Below are 14,096 nucleotides of genomic sequence, written 5' to 3'. Positions count from 1 at the left end.
AATCAAATAAATAAATAAATAAAATACTACCTTGAGCAGGGGGTTGGACTAGACAACCTCCAAAGTCCCTTCCAGCCCTACGGGTCTATGTTCCATCCTCTCCCTGGGCTTGCCTTACCTAATGCAAATTAATCCCTTCGCATGCAAAATGTTTGGAAGTATCAGCCACCTGGGGAGAATGCAGAGCTCACCAAAACGCGCTCATCCATTTCAAGTAGAACCATGGAAAACTGTTGGAAGAAAGGAAAGAACATAGGAAAAAGAGAGTGCAGAGGGTGGAATGAAAGAGAAGAGGCAGAATAACAGAATAAAAGAGTTAGAAGGGGCATTGGAGGTCTTCTAGCCCAGCCCCTAGCTCAAGCAGGAAACCCTATACCAGCTTTGCTGGCTGGGGGATTCTGGGAGTTGAAGTCCACCCATCTTAAAGTCGGCAACATTGAGAAACACTGCCCTATATTATTTCAGACAAATGGTTATCCAATCTCTCCTTCCAGTGTTGGAGCAGCATAGCTGGCTGGGGGATTCTGGGAGTTGAAGTCCACCCATCTTAAAGTCGTCAAGATTGAGGTAACACTGGGCTAAGGGATCAGGAAACTAGGCGCAATGTGAAGTGGTTGCAAGAACTCAGACCACAGAAAACTCCTGTACAGGGGTGGGTTTCAAAAAATTTTTTTCCTACCGATTTGGAGAGTGTGCTTTGTGCATGCATGCACAGGGGTCAAAGACCACCCTCTGTATAAATACTGGTGAACTGGGTAGGCATGCCTAACGCACACACGCATTAAATGCGCTTTGTGCATCTGCGCGCAGGGCCCTCTGGTGAACTGTGCCGTTTTTTAGCTCAGCTGAGGCACGGCAATCCTCCCTGCCACATGAATCAGCTGACTGTTGTTAATAAACAGCAGATTCTGTTGTTAATAAACAACAGAATATAATGGTGGTTGAGAAAGGGTGGCGGGTGGGGACTTGCTCCACTTGCTCCACGCACCTGGCCTGGCCACGAGGCTGCTGCTTTCCACTTCTTTCTTCTTCTGCTTTTGGCTGCATGCAAGGAAAGCAGCCAAAGTCTTTCTTTCTCTCCCCAAACTCTGCCAGAAATGAGTCTTTGGGACCCTGCAAGGCCTCTTTCTCCAAGAGGCTGCACCAGCGCGAGAAGTCTCACAAAGACTCATTTCTGGCGGCGTTTGGGGGAGAGAAAGGAAGACTTTGGCTGCTTCTGCTGCTTTCCTTGCATGAAGTCAAAAGTCTCTCTCTCTCTCTCTCTCCCCCTGAGAACAGAGCTGGAGACGGTATCCTGCGATCCCAAATAAAGAATGATCGACCGGTAGGAAATCCGGGTGGGGAATTTTCCTGCAGACTTTTTTGGGGATTTTCCCAGGGTCTCTGGTCCGCAGGATTTAAAATTTTGAGTTTGGTGGTCCCTGAGGTCCAAAAGGTTGGCAACCCCTGGAATACAGGAAAGGTAGGAGCAGGAGTGGGCAGGCGAGGCCAGCCAGAGGTAATATTTGCTGGTTCTCCCAACCAGTCAAAATTTTTGCTAGCGGTCCATCAGAACTGGTCCGAACCGACTGAATACCACCTCTGCTCCTGTAGTCTGTCTGAGTTTTGCAACCGAGCCGGACTCTTTGATTGCCAGTCCAGCTGGATCACCTGCAAACAGAAGGTACCCCACAGCTGCTACCCCTCTTTCCCACCCCAAGCCTCACAAAACCAGATTCACAATGTTCCCATTGCAAAAAAATAAAAATGCATTCCTTTCATCAGCAGAACTCTCTTCCCCCCACCCCACCCCCAAGGATGTCCAAATCACTGTCCCGTTTTCAACAGCGCAGCAATATCACATTCTCTCCAAAGGCCTCTTTGCAAAAGAACAGCGCATCTCCGTTGAGGAAAAGAATAAAGGACAAACACGCACAAGCCTTTAAAGATGGCTCAGCTAGGAAAACATGAAACCTTTTTTTTGAATAATAAAACAACAGAGAGAGAAAAAAGAACATAAGTACATTTGTTTCCACATGGAAACTGCTTCTGAATTTCGTGCTTGATGTGGAAAAGAATGTAATTTTGACTTTGGGTTTCACAGATTAGACGGATAGATCTTTATAGAAATGACTCGTTCTTATTATGGAAAAACAAAAGGCGGTGATTTAATGTGGCGTAATGCCTTATTCTACTGCAACAGAGAGAGTCAGAAGTCAATGCTTCTTGTTCTGTTCTTTTCCCCACTTTTCCTCACTTCTCTCTCCCCCTTTCTCTCCCCTTTCACTGTTCTTTTATTTACTTCTGTATTTTGCATTTTATGATACTTTATAACCTAATAAAAATACATTTGTCAGCGTTCCAAAAAACCTCCAATAAATAACTCTGAGACAGACATCATCTCCAAAGTTCTTTTATTTGGGTAGTAAACTGGAACATCTGGGGAATCCCGAATCTGAAACTTCCGGGCTTCCTTGCAATAATTAAAAAAATTACAAATCCACCCCCCTGCACCCGTCATTGCATTACATGCCCCAATCACCATTCACCTCAGCTTGAGACGTCCTCTCACCCAGGTGCAGAAATGACATGACCTTGACTTAGAAGAAGAATGTTATTATCTCTAACCACATACACGCCAAGGAATTCCCGCCTCCCATTTTCCCAGGCTCAAGAATGTGGCAGTGGAGGAGCATCTGGTGCTAATATGGCTTCCAAAGCTGACAATATTTGGGGAGAAAAAAAAAAGAAAAACACAACATCTTAATGCTAAGATTTCATGTTAAAGATGCAAAAAGAAATTCATGCTCAAAGAAGTTCATGTTTTAGGCTGAAAAAAGTCCACGTTTTATGCCATTTTTGGAACCTCGGGGTCTTTTCTTTCCCACCCCTGGGGCTGAAACTGCAGGCGCCTGGATCATTTTAAAAAGTTGCATTGCAACATTTTATCAATGCATGCATGCATTTTCAGCGTCAGCGCAAAGACGGTCTTAAAAGCAGCAGCGGGCTGCAATTCCGTCATTAATATTGGAAATGTTCCACCTTGGAGTGTTAGTGCCGGTAAGATAAAAATCAAGGACAACAAAGATGAAATCAAATGAATAAAGGAACAGGAAATTTGTTCATTTCTGACCTCGGCCTCAAATGTTTTATAAGTACCTTTCTTTGTGAGAAAAATTCTACAGTAAATCATTATCTATGTGTGTCTCTCTCTCTCCCATCAAAATTCCAGAAGAGAAGAGAGTAATTCTAAGACAGTCTTAGAATGAGTTTTTTTTTTCTTTTGCCAAGAACTAGGAAACAAATGCAGGTCATCCTCAACATGTCCGTAATGGAGCCTGCCCATTGCAGTCCTAAAGTGGATTGTCACATGACTGTAAACCATTTTTACAAGCTTTTCAGTGGTGGTCATTAAATGGTTAAGTAAGACTGGACAGCCACTTGTCTAAAATATTATGGGCTCTCCTGCTTGTGCAAGGAGTTTAGAATAGAATAAAGCTGGAAGGGACCTTGGAGGTCTTCTAGACCAGCCCCCTTCTCAAGCAGGAGAACCTATACTATTTCAGATAGGTAGCTCTCCAGTCTCTTCTTAAAAACTCCAGTGATGAAGCGCCCACGATTTCTGGAGGCAAAGCTGTTCCACGGGTTAATTGTCCTCACTGTTACCCAGTGTTCTGACCCAAACCTGGTTCCAAGGAAGCAAACTCGAGACAAAGGTAACAGCACAACCTTTTAATGTTTCTTAACGAATCCCGTTCCTTCACGGGTAAAAAGCTGCTTCAAACCAATTAGCTCCAATAAGAAAGAGCCAAGAACAACAGATAAAGTTGCCAAAAACAACAGATAAAGTTACTAAGCAATAATTCCAACACAAAGAGTCTCCAAACACCAACTCAGATATTCCTAACTTCCACCAGGCTCAAGTGTAAAACTTCTTTGCTTCCTGCAAAGAACTGCAGCTTCTCAGCTGGCTTTTATCTCCTCAGGGAGGGGCCTTTACCTTGCAGCCTTACTCCCGGAGTCGCCCATGCTGCTGTAGCTGCTCTTTCCTTCGAGCAGCCCTGCACGCACGCGCACTGGGCACAGGCTCCTCAGGGACCTCTTCATCGCTGCTGCCACCCTCCACAATCTCCAAAGGCAGCCCTCCACTCCCTGGTGGTCCTGGCCCCATCCCTACATCACACGCCGGCCCCTCACCTGAGTCCTTGCTCTCCGAGACCTCAGCTGTCCACACCTGCTGCCAGTGAACCACAACACCCAGTAATCAATTTTTTATTCATTTTACATGAACCAAGTTTATGGCTTGGAAAGTTTGCAAAGCAGAAAAGCCAAGGAGAAGAAGAAAAAAAACCACCTCCACCCACTATCCCCTAACTGCATGTTGCCAGACTACGATAAACAGCTTACTTCCACCATCTGGGAATTTTGGTCTAATTATCTACATTATGATCTTGCCAACTTTAACAAAACTTAAACTGAAAATGGCAACGCTTTGTGATTCACATCCCTACTTGGAATTGCTACAGGAACTGATGGGAATTTGGGGGTTCTGGGAAGAAGCAAATTGCTGGCTGGGGCCAGAACAACCTTCTCTCGTGGCCTGGAGCCTCGTGGCTTCTCACGTGTCTTCAGCTGATGAAGAATAACATGAGGAGGAAGGGAGAGCGTGCGATTATTCACAGGCTTCCTGGAGGGAAGTGGATGTACACATTCCGCTTTGGGATGAGCCACCGAAGGAGGACGAGGAGCTGTGCAGAGAAGAGCAACCAGGATGATGAGGGGACTGGAGGTTAGAACATACAAAGAACGATTGCAGGAACTGGGCCTGGCTAGTCTAGGGAAGAGAAGGACCAGGGGAGATAGGAGAGCAGCTTCCAATATTTGAGGGGCTGCCACAGAGAGGAGGAAGGGGTCAAGCTATTTTCTAAGGCTCCTGAATAATGCCAGACAAGGAATAATGGATGGAAACTGAACAGGGAGAAGAGATTCAACCTGAAAATAAGGAGGAATTTTCTGACAGTGAGAACAATCAACCCATGGAACAGAAGTTGCCTTCGGAAGTTATGGGAGCTTCATCACTAGAAGCTTTCAAGAAGAGACTGGACTGCCATCTGTCAGAAATGGTGTAGGGTCTCCCGCTTGGGCAGAGGAGTTGGACTAGATGATCTACAAGATCCCTTCCAACTCTGTTAATCAATCTATCTATCTATCTATCTATCTATCTATCTATCTATCTATCTATCTATCTATCTATCTATCTATCTCTATGTATCTCTCTAATCTGCTTGTCTCTTCTATCTATCTATCTATCTATCTATCTATCTATCTATCTATCTATCTATCTATCTATCTATCTATCTATCTATCTAGGACCGGGATGGCAAACCCATGGCACACATGCTGGAAGTGGAATGCAGAGCCTTTTCTATGGGCACGCCAGCCATCACTCGTTGCTCTTCCGGTGTGGCTGCTTTCTTCACACGTGGGGGAGTGCTGGAAAATGGAAGAGCAGCTCCCCCAGCACGCACGCGTGCGCTGGGAAGCTGAGCTTCTGCTTTCCAGTGTGCGCATGCACACAGGCCAGCTGGTCTTCACGTGCACATGCACGCCAGAAACCAAAAGACCAGGGGGCCAGTGCACGTGCGCATGCCAGGGAGTTGCTCTTCCGGTTTCTGGTGCTCCCTCTGCACGTGGTTGGGTTCCTGTTTTGGCACTCGATGCCGAAAAGGTTTGCCAATGCTGATCTAGAAGAAGAGATCTTCTAGATCAACACTGATCTAAGAAAGAGGAAAACGGAAAGGAGAAGGGAAAAGTGGAAAGGGGCCCAAACCAAATGGCAAAACCAGGGTTCTGGAAGGCCAAAGGTGGGGAGCAGTTCTCACCTCCAGTGTTAGATCGTTCCACAGGGCTGCAGCAGAACAGGCTCTTCTACTGGACCCTGCCCGACAAGATTACTTAGCAAACAGGGTCCAAAATTGACCTCTTCTGCTGGCTGCATGGGGTAGGCTAGTCCCATTGGGGTGAGATGGCTCCTCTGATTCCCTGAACCCCAACATATCTCTCTATATAAAAGTGAAATACCCCTCACGCATCATCACAAAATCTCCAGGACTGTAAAGCCTACAAACTTGACATTTGGCATGTATGTTTCTCTTGGCTTCTAGGTGCTGACTAAGAAAGGGTTTTTCCAAATGACCATCAGAGCATTACTATTTCTTAATACAGCAATTAACACGCTCTGATGCTAAGGAGTTCTACTCCTCCTCCCCACGTGAAAAGAAATCTGTCCCAACTGCCAGTTGCCTCACATTCCGTTACCTCAGTTCAAACCGGCAGACGTTCCACTCCCTCACTCCGGAGCGGCCTGGAGCTCCTTACAGTACTAAATGGCGGTACTTCACCAAAATGTCTACGCTTTCCACCTATGGAACTGCTTTCGGACTCAAGACGGCAGGAGCGATATTCCCTTATGTGTTTCAATCACCGACCACCACTGAGCCAACGGATTGTGAACCGGATTTCTCCTGCATAGCCCGATCACAAAGTTTCGTTGCAAAGCACGAGTATCCAGCTAGTATGTAATAAAGGTAATAGCTGACACCTTGTACTGCACCTGGAAGCAAACTGTTAACCCGTGCATTTCATGCCCCACTGGTCTTATACAGGTAGTCCTCAGCTTACAACAGTCCATTTAGTGACCATTTGACGTTGCAATGGCACTGAAAAAAGAAACTTATGACCATTTGCCATACTTTCTTAACAATCCTTTCTTAGCGAGCACCTAGAAATCAAGTGGAGCATACGTGCCAAATTTCAAGTTTGTAGGCTTTACGGTTCTGGAGATTTTGTGAGGATGCGTGAGGGATATTTCGCTTTTATAGATATAGATATATGCACTGCTATCCTGTCCCCGTTAGTCCTTCTTTTCTCTAGTCTAGTCAAACCCAAATTTGCCAACTTTCACCTCCTCTTAGGAAGAATAAGGCACAAACTCCTAATAGCAACGTGCTTTATCTTAACTCTGAAAATTAGGATTCAGTTGTGTCTAATTTTTATTCTCCAAAATCCATGGTGGCGCAGTGGTTAGAATGCAGTATTGCAGGCTAATTCTGCTCACATTGCCAGGAATTTGATTCCTTCGACCCTGACCAGCTCAAGGTTGATTCAGCCTTCTGTCCTTCCGTGGTGGGTAAAATGAGGACCCAGATTGTTGGGGGGAAGAGGCTGACTCTGTAAACTGCTTAGAGAGGGCTGTAAAAGCACTGTGAAGCGGTGTATAAGTCTAAGTGCTATTGCTTTTTTCCTTCCTTCCTTCCTTCCTTCCTTCCTTCCTTCCTTCCTTCCTTCCTTCCTTCCTTCCTTCCTTCCCTCCCTCCTCCCTCCCTCCCTCCCTTCTTTCCTTCCTTCCTCCATCCCTTCCTTCCTTCTTCCCTTCCTCCCTCCCTCCCTCCCTCCCTCCCTTCTTTCCTTTCTTCCTCCCTCCCTTCCTCCCTCCCTCCCTCCCTTCCATCCTTCCTTCCTCCATCCCTTCCTTCCTTCTCTCCGTCCCTCCCTTCTTTCCTCCCTTCCCCCTCCCTTCCTTCCTTCTTCCCTTCCTCCCTCCCTCCCTCCCTCCCTTCCTCCCTTCCTCCCTTCCTCCCTTCCTCCCTCCCTCCCTTCTTTCCTCCCTCCCTTCCTCCCTCCTCCCCCTCCCTCCCTCCCTTCCTCCTCCCTCCCTCCCTTCCTTCCTCCTTCCCTCCCTTCCTTCCTCCTTCCCTTCCTTCCTTCCTCCTTCCCTTCCTCCCTCCCTCCCTCCCTCCCTTCTTTCCTTCTTTCCTCCCTTCCTCCCTCCCTTCCTTCTCTCCCTCTCTCAGCCTTCCATCCTTCCAAGGTGGGTAACCACTTAAAGAGGATTGTATAGCACTGGGAAGTTGCATATACTCTAAGTCTACCAGTGCTATTGATGTTGGCAATTACATTTCTTCCTTCCAAAACTCTGCATACTTTGCTGCCATCTAGTGGTCGCAAAAACAGAAGATCAAATTGCCCCTCTCCTTTAAAGAAAGGCGGGGGGGGAGCTTCCCTTTTTACCGAGTTTGTCATCCCTTCATTCCAGGTAGAGCATCTGCCTATATCCCAGGTTTGACAATTAAGTCATAGACATAGAATAGCAAGAGTTGGAAGGGACCTTGGAGGTCATCTAGTCCAACCCCCTGCTCGAGCTGGAGCGTCAAATATTAGCCGCTGCCTAGGATTGAATTCGAAGCCTCCTGTCGCTGCGAAGAATTGGATAATTCTGTGAAGAGTTTGATGTCAAACCCACTCTAAACATCTGGCTGACAAACAACAGCAAAATCGGAATCAATATCCAACAGCGATAAGTTTTCGGCAACTAAATTTTCAGGACATCTGAATTTTGGCAACCCCTTTGAGCATATGTAACCTTAGTTTTATTACTCAGAAATAGTTTTGCACAACTCGCCTTGAAGATATTAAGCAACAGTATTTTCCTATAAGGTTTGGCTTCCTTGACTAATCTCTCTGGCTCAAGCTTCTATTGAAATGTTACCAGATGTTTTCATTGACTGAAACTTCATCTTGCTTCCAACTCTAACCACTTAGGGCTGTTAGCTAATTAATGTTTCCCGAATTAGCTAGCAAACTGTAGGGCTATGCCAGGGTTTCAGTGTGCAATACCCTCTTAATGGCTATGCAGGTGTAATCATAAACATAATCATAAAAAAGTAGATTATGCCTTGTCTAATATACCATTGCTAACGTTGAAACCTAGATGCAAATTAAACTATTTAAACATTATTATTATTAGTATACACAAAAAATGACAGTGTACACAGCAAACGAGAGAACTATGCTGGGTTTCGTATCACAAATCACTAGCTGAACCCTTCCCAAGTGTTTAGGACTGCGTGATGTATCGGCGGATTATCCGAGCAGATCCCAGTAAGGTGGCCTTCCGCAGCTGACCAATGATGATCTTGTCAGCGCCAATTGTTTTTAGGTGCTTGCCTAGGTCTTTAGGCACAGCACCCAGTGTGCCCAATACCACTGGAACCCCCTGCACTGGTTTATGCCAGAGTCTCTGCAGTTCGATTCTCAAGTCCCCCCATGGGGTGCCGCCTTGACATGTCGGGGGGCTTAACTGCTCCAATGAAGCTGAGAGCTGTGCTGGAAGTAGTGCAAACTACCAGCAGGTTCAACCATCTTGGCCGAGGAGCAGACATGAGTGCACCCAACAACCCATGCAATGAATCATGATGAAACACAACCAAACGAAGCCTATACTGGCTCGGTCGTCACCTGGGCTAACAAGGATCACATCAGGTGTTGGGGAACCTGGTCATCCATCGACAAATGGGCTACAGGCCACGGGTCCCATAGCTGAGCAACCAGGACATGGGCCTGGAAGGCAACTGGAAGCTGAACGACCTCAGAAGCAGCAGAAATATACTATGTCAGAAAACCGCATTGTAATGCAATAATAATAATAATAATAATAATAATAATAATAATAATAATAATATTCAAGAAGTGGAGTTATAATAGAGCAAATTGTAGGTCAATCAAACTCTGGACCAATTATGTGCCACACACTAAATATCCCAATACTATTTGTGCAGTTGGTAGCAATAACAAAGTTCAAAGTTGAATTAGATCAGGAGTGGATTTAAGACCTTTCGACTTCAATTCCTAGTATTCTGGGAATTCTGGGAGTTGCGAGTCCACAAGTGGCCAAGGCTGGACACCCCAATCTAATTCAACTCTGTACAAAGTGGAAGGAAATCTCAATTCAGCTCACTTTGAGATGGAGCTGTCCAAGCTCTTCAGATAGTTTTCATTTAATTATTGTCTGCAGTTACAACAGCGATGAAAAGTAACCAGTTCTTTCATTGAGGGCCTTTGCAGATCTGTGAAGCAGTGGAAAGCTTTGTTAAGATTGGAAGCACAGCTGTGGTGTCAATTAGTGACCGCTTTGCTTAATGACTGAGGTGCAAGTGATCACTAAATAAGGACCAGCTTCATTGAAAACCTTGAGAAATGAATATGGCTTGGTCAATAAGAAGAAAAATATGTACCAGGTAGATTTTGCAAAGAGTAGCTACAACTAAGTAGATACCTAGAATTAAATTTCAGTTGATATTGGCATGGCCAATGTAATCTCTAGCTCACTGTTTTTCAAACTTGGTAGTTTAAAGATGTGTGGATTTCAGCTCCTTCCTTCCTTCCTTCCTTCCTTCCTTCCTTCCTTCCTTCCTTCCTTCCTTCCTTCCTTCCTTCCTTCCTTCCCTCCTTCCTCTATTGTCTCTCCTCCCACCCTCCCTTCTTCTATTCTATTTCCTTCCTTCCTTCCTTCCTTCCCTCCCTCCTTCCTTCCTTCTGACAGGAAGATCACCATTTCTGATTCACTCCTGCCAGCAAACATTAAAGCTCAATTTTTCTCCAGTCTACCTACTAAAAATCCTCTGATGAAGAACAACTAGAACAAATTAGAGAAGATTCTATACTTTGCTCAGTTTAGCATGTCTGTCATAAATATTTCAATTCCATGTGAACAGTTGCCATTTTTAAACTGGTACTAAACAACCTATGCCTTGTTGGATTCTTTTTCAGATATATTTTCTTACTTAAAGAGAGAAAGAGAATGACCCTGGGCAGTGAGAATGGACTTTCAACTTCCTGCTGTCTTCCCCATTGCTTTGCATGGGAAATCATGAGGATGCTGCAGTGGACACAAAGAGTCCAATACAGAGGTCCCCAATCCCTGATCCAAGGACCAGCACTGGTCTGTGGCCCGCCAGAAACTGGGCCATGCAAACAAGCGAAACCCCATTAGTGGGATACAAACAGCATGTAAGAGATCCAGGAGAGATTCAACCTGGAAATAAGGAAAACATTTCTGACAGGGAGAACAATCAACTGATGGAGCAGAAGTTGCCTTCAGAAGTTGTGGGAGCTTCATCCCTGGAGGCTTTCAAGAAGAGACTGGACTGCCCTCTGTCAGAAATGGCGTAGGGTCTCCTGCTTGGGTGGGGGCTTGGACTGGATGACCTACAAGGTCCCTTCCAACTCTGTTAATCTGTTAAGATTAGGGGACTGGAGACCAAAACATACAATGAACCATGAAGGTTACAGGAACTGGGCTTGGCTAGTCTAGTGGAGAGAAAAACCAGGGGAGACAGGAGAGCATCTTCCAATATTTGAGGGGCTGCCATAGAGAGGAGGAAGGGGTCAAGCTATTTTCCAAGGCACCTGAAGGCCAGACAAGGAATAATGAACAAGGAGAAATTCAACCTGGAAATAAGGAGGAATTTTCTGACAGGGAGAGCAATCCACCCATGGAACAGAAGTTGTGGGAACTTCATCACTGAAGGCTTTCAAGAAGAGACTGTCAGAAATGGTATAGGGTCTCCCACTTGGGCGGGGGGTTGGACTAGATGACCTACAAGGTCCCTTCCAACTCTGTTAATCACACTCCCTCTGGACCGCAGAAAAACCTCTCTCCACAGAACCAGTCTCTGTGCCCAAAGGGTTGGGATCAGCTGGTCTAAAGATCTTAGAAATTTCAACTCCGTGGGACTAATGGATCCTGGATTTTGTACACATTCCTTAAGTTAGAGGATCTGGGGTGCCTTGAATCAGAAACAGTTTTGCCATCCTGAACTTTCTGGATTAACTGGAGTTTGCAAACAGATATACCCAATGAGACTTTTGATAGTAGACAGAAAACAAAAATGTTGAATAGTCTGTAGTCACTAGAGGGAGCTTTTCTTCAACATTGCGTGAGAGAAATGAGCCCTTAAATCCCCGCCGTTTTAAAATAATACAGCACACAAACTTTGCAGGGAAAGGATGTAAAAATGTGATCAGGCAGTTTCGCTGGATTTAAGACTGAAACTGAATTTTTTCCATTTATGTGAATGAGCGTTTTGTGTCACGGGAAAGGCTAACTTACTTATCATAAAGCAACCTTTTGCTACACCTGGAGAATTGTGTTCTCCTTTCTAATCTCCCGCACTGAAAATTTGCAATTTTAGACATGAATTCTGATTGTTTTAATCAGGAAAAAAAAAATGCAAGAATTTTGGCACAAAAATTGGCAATGGTGGGAGGAAATGATAAACCTAAAAATAAATCATATACCAGAAATGTTCCTATTAGGAATAACAAATGAGAATCTAAAAAAAAAGCAGATATATATCTAGTTATTCATGTTATCACAGCCGCAAGATTATCAATTGCCCAAACATGGAAATTAAAAGAAATACCCAATGATGAAGTAATAATAGAAAAAAAATGTACACTGTGCCGAGTTAGATAGCTTAAGGTTGAAACTGAAGGAGCAAGATACTTCAGAATATGGGGAAAAATTATAATTGGAGGGATATGAAAGGAAGTAAAAAAATGTGAAATAGAATATAAGAAAGAGTTTATACTGCAACAAAATGTCTAAGATAGAAACGGATACAAAGATTTACAATGTAAATATGTATATAGGTGTGTGTATATACCTTAATATTGTTTGATGACATTCTGCTATTATAACAGTGTAAAGACTGTTGATATATGTCAAAAGATCACCACATTCAAATTTTTTTAAAATCTAATTTTCAATTAAAAAAAAAATTAAAAAGAGTTGAACAGCAGATTAGAAGTGGAGAAAAAGCATTTGGAACTTGGTTACTATCTAGGTTGACAGCAGCCAGATTATTGTATGCACAAAAAATGGAAGGACACTTCGATTCCCACCATGGCTGCAGAAGCTGATGGAGTTGGCTGAAACGACGTAAAATTGACTACTTTGATTAAAGAAAAGAATTTCCACGTGGAGAGATCGCTTCTGAACTTGGTGCTTGAGGTGGAAAAGAATGAATCTTTGATTTTCTGTTTTACCAATTAGACTAATAGATCTTTATAGAAATGGCTACCCAGTAGCTTATATTATGAAAGAAAGAAAAAGTTGGGATTTGATGTTTCTGTATTTGATACGATATATTAATTCATGTGGTGCTGCAGAACAGAACAGAATATAAGAATTGGAAGCGACCTTGGAGGTCTTCTAGACTAGTCCACCCTGCCTGCTCAAGCAGGAAGCCCTATAGAATTTCAGACGTTCGGTTTCTTCTTAAAAACTTCCAGCGATGTAGCTCCCACGATTCCTGAAGGCACATGGTTCCACTGGTTAATTGGTCTCCCTATCAGAAAATTTCTCCTTAGTTCTAGATTGCTTCTCTCCTTGATTAGTTTCCATCCATTCTTTCTTGCCCTCAGGTGCTTTGGAGCAGGAGTCGCCAGCCTTTTGGACCTCAGGGACCACCAAACTCATAATTTTAAATCCCAGGGACTGCTAACTGGTTCTGTGGGCGTGGCCTAATTTGTGGGTGTGGCTTGGTGGTCATGTGACTGGCTGGGCATGGCTTGTATGTAAATATTATAAATATTTATTATAAATATTATAAATATTTATTATAAATATTATAAATATTTATATAAATATTGAATTTTTTTATAAAAAAGAGCAATTTTTACCCAAAATCAGGCAAAGCAAGCAGGCAGATTGAGTTGCTCACAGAATGACAGATTCATTCAGAGATCTATCTATCTGCCATCGGCTAGCTCAGTCTGTCACATAAAATTTGCTTGCAAGCAAACTCACAAAATTAACTCACAACACACCATGCATGTAAATATTGAATTTTTTATAAAAAAAGAGCAACTTTTACCCAAAAACAGGCAAAGCAGGCAGGCAGATTGAGTTGCTCACAGAATCACAGATTCACTTAGAGATCTGTATTTCTGCCATTGGCTAGCTCAGTCTATCACATAAAATTTGCTTGCAAGCAAACTCACAAAATTAACTCACAACACACAATGCATGTAAATATTGAATTTTTTATAAAAAAAGAGCAACTTTTACCCAAAATCAGGCAATGCAGGCAGGCAGATTGAGTTGCTCACAGAATCACAGATTCACTTAGAGATCTGTATTTCTGCCATTGGCTATCTGAGTCTGCACTGAATAATGGAAACTTCAGTCCTAAGGGAGGTTCGGCTGTGCTTAAAATCAGAGCTGAAGATCTAAAGACTAGCTAGAAAGCAAGAAATCCCACCATTTCCTGCTT

This window comes from Pseudonaja textilis, chromosome 11, assembly GCF_049901715.1.
Source record: "Pseudonaja textilis isolate UNSWEBS1 chromosome 11, rPseTex1.2, whole genome shotgun sequence".
Taxonomy (NCBI): Eukaryota; Metazoa; Chordata; class Lepidosauria; order Squamata; family Elapidae; genus Pseudonaja; species Pseudonaja textilis.
This window is presented reverse-complemented; position numbering follows the sequence as displayed.